Genomic DNA, 9,711 nt, shown 5'->3' on the forward strand with positions numbered 1-9,711 from the left:
CAAGACCCCCAAGAGGGTCACACCTAATTTCTAGGGGAATCATCAGATAGTTGGGGAGAAAAAAAACATTTTAGACTGGGGAATGGTTTTTAAATGACTAAGTTTGGTACCTGGAACAGAGAAAAGGGTCTGACGGTGGGTCGAGAACAAATAAAAATGTAAAGACAATTAAACGGTTTTAAAATCAAGTATTAGTTGTCTGGACAAGTTGGGCCTAAATGAAGAGTCCTTCTGCAGACTGGTTGCATCTCCATTTAGCAGTCATGTGTCTGACACACGCAGAGCATTAAAGCAGGAGCCACTATTTGCATGTTGGTGACAGCCAGACTCCAGACTCTAGTTCCCGATTCAGTTATGCTTTGGACTCACACCATTCCCACCAGCTGCAGCATTAACGGCAAACTAATTATTGAGAATATTTAGTCATGAGTTTTAATCCCACAGAGTTTAAATTGAACCTTCCAACAGAAAAATAGATACAAATGTGCACTACAAAGACAAGATATTTATTGTTAAAATTAATCAACTTTATTGGTATTTTTTGCAAATATTCACTTATTTTAAATGTGATACCCGCAACACTTTCCAAAAAGCTGTGACGGGCCACAAAAGACTGGGGAAGTTGAGGAATGCAAAAAAAAAAAAAAAAAAACACCTGTTTGGAACATTCCACAAGTAAACAGGGTAATTGGAAACAGCTGTGTCATGATTGGGTATAAAAGGAGAATCCCCCCCCGAAGGCTTAGTCATTATTCACAAGCAAGGATGGGAATACTTTGTCAACAACTGCGTAAGTTGTTTAAAAAGACTGTTTAGACTATTGGTTCATGTAAAATTAGGAATTAAGTTTAATTACTGCTGAAGAAGCTAAACCTTATAGACTATGTGGTTGGAGTTTCAGGGTGCTGGGTAGAGGGTCAGGGTAAGAAATGCATCATTGTCTATTTGCCATAATACCAATGGGCTACGTTTACGAAACAGAGGGTGACTCGCATACCACATAACTTCTGTGTTTGGCACAATATGGCTGGTTATTTGCAATGGACATTTTCTTATCGACTTGAGTTATGCTATTTGTAACAAATGTAAATCGGGTGCAAGAGGTTCCTTTTCCCCTAAAGGGCCCATTTTATATAGGAAAAAATGTAGCTATGTAAATAGAGATTTACCTTTTGCTTATGCTTGGCTGGCACAGTTTGACAGTAATGTTTCTTTTCCAGTGCAGGCAGCAACATGTTCGCTCATGACAACATGTAAGTTATCTGAGTGAATCCTAATGTTAGCCTTTATTTTATACATGTATCTATGTGTAGCTTGACCACGCGTTAACTCATTCTATTATTTTAGCTGTCTCCACAGAGAGAGCTACCACCTGTGGCAGCGACCCCGGGAATGTCCAGCGCCTGAGCTGTGGTATGACTGAGCTCTTAAGTCTGGTCCATTGCTTGTGCTAGGCCTACACTTAAGCAATATTACACTGATTATTAAAAATATGACATTAAATTAGAGACTGTCATCGATGCCTTATGTGAGTCGCGCGCGTGTCACTTGAGTGGCATTTGGAGCTAACATTGGCAATCACATAGCTGAACATTTTTTGAAATGATTTCCATGTTCTGTTTAATGAGGTTTATTATGGATTTCTTTACGATTTCCGTAAAGCATTTAACTCTGAGCATGTACGACAAATCTGCACTGAAGTCACATCTGCCAGTGACACCATGGTTGGAACCAGAAATGAGACTCGCCAACTCTGGAGTAGTTTCCCGTATCTGTCACAGGGGCTCCACCACTGCAACGTCTCTTCAGGAGACTAGCTGCAGGTCTGGGTGTCTTGATTCGAATGGGAGAAGTGAACGGAATTACAGATTATGAGCGACCCTTTCGTCCCAGTCACCAAAGTAAATTTTAGACCAGTATATCTCTAGAACATTTTTGACACAAATGGCATGTTTCAGACAGACATCAGGAGGAAAAATAACTTTAAAACCCATTTATAAGGACTAAAATCACACAAGATCAGGCAACAGTTTTAATGTTGGCTATCACTTGTGAACTAAACTGCTCTATTTAGTGTAGAGGATATTTTGTTAAATTAGTTTAATGTGATTATACAACCATGGGTAACAAAAGTTAATCAAACTGTATTCACATTATGGGGCAACAGGCTCTCAAAAGCATGACTATTTCTAGTTATCCCCATTTAAGTCAGCCAGTCAACTGAAGCAAAAGTTCTCTTTGTAGAGATCGTGGTAATTTTCCAAGCTTAATTACCACAAATGTAAACAAACTGCTTTGTTAGCACAGTGTCAAGCTGATGAATACTTTTTATGTACTAGTTGGAGCATTTGTGTTCAACAGTGGTTTCTGAATTGCTTGCAATCCTAAAGCTTTTGAAACTTGTTTAATTCAATACTGTTAAAATGGAAATGGAAACCGCCATTTCCAGGTGTGCTTAAATTGCCCTGGTTGTGCTGATTTGAGCACTTGTCTAACCAATATGATTGTCAGGTTGAATCGACTAGTTTTATAACTAGGGTCGAAGGCCTTGATAAACTGACTCAACCAGTGTTGTGGGCTTAAACATCTTGGGCTCTAGTTACTGGTAAATGTCAGCTGAGCCTGTATGACAAATGTATTATATTGCCATAGAGCTAGATAAATAAAAGTTATTAATTTCTCTCTTGCTGTGTAACAGATGATGGAGTGATCAGTGTGCAGACAGCACTGTATGGACAAGGATACGGTGTGTCCTGCATTGAGGGAAGACCTTCAGGAATACTCAGCTTAAGACAGTGCTCTCAAGTGGGCACAGTGGACGTCCTCAAGAAAAGGTACAAATTACATATGCAATCATAGCATATACTTTTTAAATTGCATTTATTCTAAAGGGGACACTGCATTAGTCTCCTACTGAGGAGACAAAGTCACTGAGCTTTCAAAAATGCATGCATCATTCAAATATAACAGGACAGCATGCACCTTACTAATTGCAGCTGATCTCCCCTTAGTCACGACATAATGCTGCTGTATGCAGCAGAGGTCAAGATGATTTGCATACATGTAGACAAAGACTATATGGTTATTTTAACCCCAACTAATCTCACTTTAATTTACTGTTCATGAAGAGGCCAACTTTGAGAATATGTCTCCAGGGACACAGTATTGTCTAAGGGGCCTCAAACGCATTGTACAGACGACTAAACAATGAAACGGCATTTTAAAAAGCGGTACCTCATGAAGTCTACATTTCACACTATATTGCCCTTAACTAGACACTACAGTGTTTTGGTGAGCTGTTGTAGCCTAACCTCATTAATCTACATAGAATTTGAAGTTCCTGACCTCAATGTTGTGGGCAGGGCTGTGTTCAGCTGGCATCCAGGCTAGAGCTTTTGCTTTGTGCTAAAACATGCTTGTCATTAGGGATGAGCGAGTACAGCTGTATCTGTTTACCACATGGATTATCTGTATCCGGATCCGTACTCTGAGTGGGCGGGGCCTAAACCGGAAGTGGTCATATTTAACCCGGAAGTGTGTCAGGTTCTCTTGAAATGTGCGGGGCTTTAACCCCGCACATTTCCTTTATGTTATTTAAGCATGCAATTGATATGAGTTGATCAGAAATTGTTATATTTATTGCTGATTAGAAAACTATTTACATGACAGCATCAAGCTTCAGATCAATGGTGTTGTCATGGTAACAAACTATATAGGCCTACAGTATATAACAAGTTTTGCAACAATAAATACAGCAATGTGGTTGCAATTAAGTAAAATGTAATGAACAAGAGTTTTCATACTCAATAATTTGAGTATGAGTATTTTTTTTTTATTGGTTCTTTTTTATTTTCCCACCAGGTATGTGTGAGTGTCTGTGCCTGTGAGTAAGATATTTGTATGTATGTATGTATGTGTGTGTGTGTATATATGTATGTGTATGTATATATATATGTGTGTGTGTGTGTGTGTGTGTGTGTGTGGTGTGTGTGTGTGGTGTGTGTGTGTGTGTGTGTACTCACTCACTCACCGGCCACTTTATTAGGTACACCTGTCCAACTGCTCGTTAACACTTAATTTCTAAGCAGCCAATCACATGGCGGCAACTCAGTGCATTTAGGCATGTAGACATGGTCAAGAGAATCTCCTGCACTTCAAACCGAGCATCAGTATGGGGCAGAAAGGTGATTTGAGTGACTTTGAACGTGGCATGATTGTTGGTGCCAGAAGGGCTGGTCTGAGTATTTCAGAAACTGCTAATCTACTGGGATTTTCACGCACAACCATCTCTAGGTTTACAGAGAATGGTCCGAAAAAGAAAAAACATCCAGTGAGCGGCAGTTCTGTGGGCGGAAATGCCTTGTTGATGCCAGAGGTCAGAGGAAATGGCCAGACTGGTTCGAGCTGATAGAAGGGCAACAGTGTCTCAAATAACCACCCGTTACAACCAAGGTGGGCAGAAGAGCATCTCTGAACGCACAGTACGTCCAACTTTGAGGCAGATGGGCTACAGCAGCAGAAGACCACATCGGGTGCCACTCCTTTCAGCTAAGAACAGGAAACTGAGACTACAATTTGCACAAGCTCATCGAAATTGGACAATAGAAGATTGGAAAAACGTTGCCTGGTCTGATGAGTCTCGATTTCTGCTGCGACAGTCGGATGGTAGGGTCAGAATTTGGCGTCTCCAACATGAAAGCATGGATCCATCCTGCCTTGTATCAACGGTTCAGGCTGGTGGTGGTGGTGTCATGGTGTGGGGAATATTTTCTTGGCACTCTTTGGGCTCCTTGGTACCAATTGAGCATCGTTGCAACGCCACAGCCTACCTGAGTATTGTTGCTGACCATGTCCATCCCTTTATGACCACAATGTACCCAACTTCTGATGGCTACTTTCAGCAGGATAATGTGCCATGTCATAAAGCTGGAATCATCACAGACTGGTTTCTTGAACAAGACAATGAGTTCGCTGTACTCAAATGGCCTCCACAGTCACCAGATCTCAATCCAATAGAGCATCTTTGGGATGTGGTGGAACGGGAGATTCGCATCATGGATGTGCAGCCGACAAATCTGCGGCAACTGTGTGATGCCATCATGTCAATATGGACCAAACTCCCTGAGGAATGCTTCCAGCACCTTGTTGAATCTATGCCACGAAGAATTGAGGCAGTTCTGAAGGTAAAAGGGGTCCAACCCGTTACTAGCATGGGGCACCTAATAAAGGTGTGTGTGTGTGTGTGTGTGTGTGTGTGTGTGTGTGTGTGTGTGTGTGTGTGTGTGTGTGTGTGTGTGTGTGTGTGTGTGTGTGTGTGTGTGTGTGTGTGTTGTGTGTGTGTGTGTGTGTGTGTGTGTGTGTGTGTGTGTGTGTGTGTGTGGGTGTGTGTGTGTGTGGTGTGTGTGTGTGTGTGTGTGTGTGTGTGTGTGGTGTGTGTGTGTGTGTGTGTGTGTGTGTGTGTTGTGTGTGTGGAGTGTGTGTGTGTGGGGGCAGGGGGTTGGAGTGTGTGTGTGTGTGGGGGCAGGGGGTTGGAGTGTGTGTGTGTGTATCTTAATTTGTAATATTATTCATTTATACCGCAACTGCCTTTATTTTTTTCATAAAACACAGCAAGAAAGTTTCAGACACTGAAACAAACTGGTAAGTGCAGCAGGCAGTTAAAAAAAAAAAAAAAAAAAAAAATTTAACTCCGACGGCAGAGATGCAACACGAGTAGCATTCTACCAAGCACTATGTCTGAACCAACCCCACGGTACCAGAAGTCTCCTGGTTACTAGTTCAAACCGAAGTATAAAACAAACCTGAAGCTGAAGAAACCCTAAATGTTAACGGGAAAGCCCGCGGACCTGAAAGGGAGAGAGCTGTTCACTTCTCCATGTCCCGTGTGCGAGTGAGCGGAGCGGCACACAGCCTGGCGCTGGGACTAGCCAATCGCAGAATAGTGTAGGGGAGGGGCGCTGTGACTAGCCTCTCATAGAATAGTGTAAGGGAGAGGCGCTGTGACTGGCACTCTGACTAGCCTATCACAGAACGGAGACACAGTCAGTGGAGACTTTCATTCAATCCGAGCACAGATATTGACTCGGATAATACTTGTACTCGGCAAAAGTGCTTTATCCGTACCGGATACTCGTTTCAGCCGAGTACTCGGCTCATCCCTACTTGTCATGCATTTCCTTGCAGGTGTGATGGCAAGAGCGAGTGTGAACTAAACATCAACGTTTTCATACTCTGATCCCTGCTATGGCATCTACACACACCTGGACACCACCTACACCTGCGACCCTTCGAGTTTTGATTCAGTTAACCTTGTTGCCTGTGAGGGCTCCTTTGCACAACTCCAGTGTGGTAATTCCTCTTTATCTTTTTTTGCAGTTATGGTCAAGCAATGTAATTTTCAATGCAACACATCTCTAAATCTTATTAAATTACTAAACACATTGTCTTTTCCACTTTGCAAATTGTACTATAGTTTTCTTTTTCTTTTGACAGATCAAGACAGGTTATATTTGTGACTGGTGCAGACTATGGACGTAGTGACCAGACCACCTGCACTTGAACTCATTTGGACAGTTATGGTAAATTAGCTAAATTAACGTGTTCAAAAACCTGTACGTGACATTCCAGAGCCGCCAACTTTTCACCAAACCTGGGGGGGGCACCCATATTTTGCCACATAAAATGAATATCTTTGGCTCTTTCAGCATCATTATTCTTCAGTGTTTAAACTAGGATTTGTGTGGGGGGGGATGCCCCCCCAAGGATTTTTTTTTTTTTTTATGAAAAATAAACTATATGGCGCTTTCTAGAGGGTTTTGTGCAAAAAATGGAGAAATCAAGTCTTACATGAGATGTGCAAAACTGTAGGGTTAAAAGCCTTGTGTTGTAGTATCAACAGGTATTAGGGCATTCAGCATTTACATTAATGGCATCACTTGATTACACATTGTATTACCTTTTTATAAAAGTTTAAATTAATTTGAGTGTCTCACGGCCATGTGAGAGTTGGCAGCCCTAGTGTGTGGGTGTGTGCAATTTGTCTCAAGACAAACATGTTAAATTACACTCTGTTCATTGTTGTTTAACCAAACTTTAATGTTTTCTGTAAATACATGTATTTCCTATTAGCCCACGTCCAAATAACAATAGAATACAACCTTTTTTTTTTAGGGAAGCCATAAACCAACCATAGGGCTCCACTCTGTAATACTGGTCACTTCTTTCCTACACTACATCTGGAGTGAAGCTTTGTTGTGATTTAGTTGTTCTAATGCTCAGTACTAGTACCTACTGTAGCAGTATTGTCTATGTAGCTATCATGAGTTATCACCATATGATATCAAGAGGAATGGCTATACAGTGATCCCTCGCCACTTCGCGGTTCACTTATCGCGGATTCGCTATTTCGCGGATTTTCATAATGCATTTTTTTTTTTTTTTGGTGCATTGTGCTCTGCATTCTGATTCGCTAAAAACTCACTCCCGCTTCTTGTATCAAAACATGCTACGAATTGTGCTATCATTTTGTCGTCTCGTGCAGTTATGTGTACGTACATAAAACAGCTTGGCAAATTTACATTAAGTTGGCCAAATTATCTTGTAATTTCGAAATCTCCTAAACCCATAATGTCGACGAAACGGCCTGGACCGACAAAAGCACCTGCGGATGGGCCCAAACGGCGGAAGATGCTACCTATCTCAGATAAAGTTAAACTTCTGGACATGCTAAGGGAAGGTAAAAGCTATGCAGCCGTTGCTCGCCATTACGGAATCAATGAATCTTCCGTTCGTTACATAAGAAGGAGGAAAAAAACATAAGGACGACAGCAGCAGTCAATTTTAATACGAATGCAAAAAGGGTTGTAACTGTTCGCAACAAGACCATGGTACGGATGGAGACGGCATTAGCTCTGTGGATTAATGACTGCAGGAAAAAAAACATAACCCTGGATACAAACGTCAGAAGAAGAGAACACTGCAGAGCGCAGTCAGGATGCAGCGGCCCAGTCTGAAGAGCAGTGAAACGGCCTACACGTGAGTCACTGTATTTGTATACATGTAATAGTTGCTAATTGTAAAAAAAAAAAAAGTTTTCTATTTCGCGGATTTCACTTATCGCGGGTCATTTTCGGAACGTAACCCCCGCGATAAACGAGGGATTACTGTACACAGAAATCCTGGATGTTCTGACACTGTTTTTGCTTTTATATCAGCAAATAACCCAAATTGATTGTCTTGATACTGTCATGCCTAAGACCTTTTTTCTGTCCTGGACTCAGTGTTGACTTGGACTTGACATGTCCTGGTCTCGGACTTCTCTTGGACTTGACAAAGGTGGTCTTGACTACAGCCCTAATCCTGGGTTTGGGGTCTTCTGGTTCCTCTGCAGGATTGAGAGTCTCTCCTGTGGACAGAAACACTGACTGAAGACCAGCTGCTGAAATCAAAGTTCAGTCTGTTCACCATCACACACACTCTGCACTGTGAAGCAGATCTGAGACTCAAACACAAAAACATTCATCTGATTTCATCTCTGATTATCAACATTTGAACTGTTTGACTAAAACACTTCATGATATGTCACATCTGAAAATAATCAACTGTTATTGGTCACTATTATGTCCTTTATACTTTCAATCATATTGCAATATATTTAAAATGTGAAAAACAAACGTTTCTATAAACAATCATCATATAGTCTAATGTTTCTAAATGCTTTTTAAAAATCTATACGTGTCATCAATTTTTCATTTGATCATATCATGATTTCATTCATCAGTTGTCTCTCTTTACTGAGATTGATACACCCCCCCCCCCCCCCCCAATAAAAAAACTATGTACCTCAGTGCAGCCTACTCCAAATACCTATTATATTTCCTTTGCATTCATGGAGACATTTGCACCATAAACTACTGCAGAAAAGACACAAATTGTTAACGAAAATGAAGTGCCGCCCCCCCCCAAGGTTGTGTCTTATTTTCAACTCCTAATTAAAAGGTAAAGTTTGCGTCCACTAAAGGTTCAGTTGTTGTCTCTGACAGACTCAGATTATTATTCTAATAATATTATGGGATGGATCCCTACAGAGATAGACCTTTAGTTAAAGAGTAAGATCCTTTTAGTTAACATGAATCAGCCCCGAAATCACCATCACCAAACCCACCAGACTCCATGTAAATAATCACTACTTTAGAGTGTATAGAGCAGCATATTTACACCAGACTCCATGTAAATAATCACTACTTTTAGCGTGTATAGAGCAGCATATCTCCACCAGACTCCATGTAAATAATCCCTACTTTTAGCGTGTACAGAGCAGCATATCTCCACCAGACTCCATGTAAATAATCACTACTTTTAGCGTGTATAGAGCAGCATATCTCCACCAGACTCCATGTAAATAATCACTACTTTTAGCGTGCATAGAGCAGCATATCGCCACATTTCTTTCAGCTTGAATGTGTGATACACCCTTAAGGGATAACATAATAACAGCGTAGCGTTTACGAATTTCAAATTTTATTGGTAAGCAATATTAACGCAGCGGGGAAACAAAGAAAGCGGAACCAATGTGCGGGTATCGGTACACCACGGGGCCCAGGTGACGGACACTTTCCTCCTCTTGGAGACGAGGATGGCGGTTGTTTTCTCACTCACTGATGCCGTAATTCTGCTTTCCAGGTTGGTACTCGGTAAAAATGACAACAGACG

General features: G+C 41.3%; 1 pseudogene; it reads left to right on the plus strand.

The window, feature by feature from the left end:
• The first annotated feature begins 865 nt into the window (after positions 1 to 865).
• LOC116682567 (L-rhamnose-binding lectin SML-like) lies at positions 866 to 6,559 on the plus strand (annotated as a pseudogene).
• Positions 6,560 to 9,711: the final 3,152 nt, after the last annotated feature.

The sequence above is a fragment of the Etheostoma spectabile genome, unplaced genomic scaffold (genome assembly GCF_008692095.1).
Source record: "Etheostoma spectabile isolate EspeVRDwgs_2016 unplaced genomic scaffold, UIUC_Espe_1.0 scaffold00018811, whole genome shotgun sequence".
NCBI lineage: Eukaryota > Metazoa > Chordata > Actinopteri > Perciformes > Percidae > Etheostoma > Etheostoma spectabile.